Source organism: Seriola lalandi, unplaced genomic scaffold, assembly GCF_002814215.2.
Source record: "Seriola lalandi dorsalis isolate HSWRI2012SDOR001 ecotype SW California unplaced genomic scaffold, Sedor1 jcf7180002052274, whole genome shotgun sequence".
NCBI classification, from domain to species: Eukaryota; Metazoa; Chordata; class Actinopteri; order Carangiformes; family Carangidae; genus Seriola; species Seriola lalandi.
Window position 1 is genome coordinate 3,240,457 of NW_019522827.1, and position 2,591 is coordinate 3,243,047.

Below are 2,591 nucleotides of genomic sequence, written 5' to 3' on the forward strand. Positions count from 1 at the left end.
CTTTTGTGTCTTTCTATAAGCACTTTTAGTCTCTTTGTGGCTGTTTTGGGTATCTTAATGGTTGTTTGCCTCTATTTGTGATAATTTTGTATCTATTTGTAGTTCATCAATATGCATCTTTGCATAGTTGTTTGACTGACTTTCTCACAAGAAATATTAATCATCTCTTCAAACAAAGGCTCTGACTCGGCCCCCCAACCCCACTAACTCTGGGACACAGGCCCAGGGGGCTGAATACTAGGAAAAACATGTATTTAAACTACAATACTCAACCTGTTCAGTAATCCATCCATGTAAAGGAGGGGCCCAGTGTGGATGCCTACAATACTTGAGCCAGTGTTTGTTTTCGTTTTTTGAGTGTAAGCCTATGAATGTTATTGTAACATTACAATAATTTAATTAAAACTGCCAGTGATTACGTTACATTATACTTCATATATGTCAATTTAAGAGATTTATCCGTTTTGTCCGTTTGTTTACTTTCTGTCTTTATCCTAAGTAAAAAATAAAAAATAAAAAAAATGCTGTGACGTAATTACCCATGATGCCTAGCTGCAGCTATAAATACACCATAGCTCCGGCCGTAGCTTGCAGTCTGGCTGCTGTACGTCTCTGTGTCCAAGTGCTTCTCCGCTACATACAGCTGCTCTAGAGACTTTTGCTCTTACAAAGTTTATCATTAATTTACGGATGGTGAACTTTTCTGTGGAGTTTTTGTTGAGTAGTAATTGTCTTGGTTGTGAAAAACGACGTAAAGATCCGTGTTTCCTCGAAGCTATCATGCTGAACACCGAGGAAAGGTAGGAGCTAATATTCTTCTAGAAACCTCACGAACAGACGTTGACGGTTGTTGTTGACGTTAGTTGCTCTTGTTCATGTGGTCTGTTTCTTTCAGTTGGTTTCAGGTCAACTTTTTAAGTGTCAGGAATTCCGAAAATAGTTTGGCTTGTAGGAAGCTTGAAAAGTAGAAGGAAAACAAAAGAGAAAAATGAAGAAATGACAGACTGACAGATCCCGAGAGGCTATAAACAGACATGACATGACATGACATCTTAATGCAAAACAGGCTGTGGTCTGGTATTTCAGTGTCTCGGCACGTACAGGGTTGGATGCTGAAGTTCAGTTGAGACAGGAGTTGCCAAACATTGTTATGAGACACGAAAAGCAATGCAACAAGCACAATTTGATAACATTTTTTTCCAAAGTGCACAACTTACTAAAACTTTTAACATGTATTACCGGTACAAACTTCAAGTGACATAAGCCAGAGCCCATTTCAGGGCTGCAACTATTTGCACAAGCTTAGTTTCACTATTATTCATATTTTTTATCGAATAAAGTAGACCTTTAGTCTCTAAAATGCCAAAAAAAACTATTTCCAAAAGCTCAAGGTGATGTCTTCAAATGTCATGTTTAGTGTGACCAACACATCAAAACCCAGAGACATACAGTTTTTAATCATAGAAGACTAAAAGAAATCAGAAATATGCTCATTAGAGAAGCTGAAACAGATTTTTTTTCTTTAAAAAAAACAACTAACAATGAAGATTCAATTTATCAAATATATTTGCTCATTTGTTTCCTTTGAACTGAATAATCGATTAACCAACTAGTAGTTGCAGCTCTAAAGTCATTTTCTAGTTTATATCCCATTAGGGAATGTTTCTCTGAATTATCAATTTTCTCTGGGATCCTGCAAATTTAGATGTGTAACTAACCATTGTTTTCATTATTGATTAATCTGTAGAGTTATTTTTTTCAAGTAACTGATTACTTGTTTACTCTGCAAAATTCCTACAAGTAGTAAAAATGCCTATCACAAGTTCCCAGAATTCAAGATAGCTTTAAAAAAAAAAAAAAAAAAGACATTACATTTTTATGACACTTTCAAAGATATTAAACAGAGAAAAGCTGCTGAAACTTCCATTTGAGAAACTGGAAAAGACAAATGCCAGATGTCTTTGCTTGATAAATGACTTGGATGATTAACCGGATATCAGAAAAGTTGAAATTAGAATTTTCTGTTGATATACAAATTGATTAATCAACTAATCACTTAATCACTAAAGAAATTAAATCATAAATTATTCAACACCTATTGGAGAAAAACTCCTTATAACTTGATCTGAGGTGATTAGTTGACATTGCGCCTGCCAAATCCAGTAGTGACTTTGTTGTGACCTTATACTGCTGTGTTGTATTTTGCACTGGATGTTCTCCTATTGCAACAGCTGGGCAGTCCTATAGGGATTTGGTTTTGCTGTGGTTGTAAATATGTATTTTTATCAATTGATAGTTATTCTTAGTGTGAGAAGTGATAAAAAGGTGGGCCAAAGATAAATATTTTTAAGAGCTATACCATGGTTAAATTGTAGCCTGTGTTTTTTCGGTGTCCGGCTCTGCACAGAAACGGAGAGATAAGCCTTGTTTTTGTCCTCTGTGGGTTTATCATCTGACACGCAGAGAGGAGAAGGGAGCGGCCCATTGATGCTGTGAGCCAGAGCTGCGACTATATTAGCTCTCTGACTTGTTATGGCCCTGTCAGCTAAAGGCATCTACTGGCCTACATCAGGCCGGTTACATAACCCCCC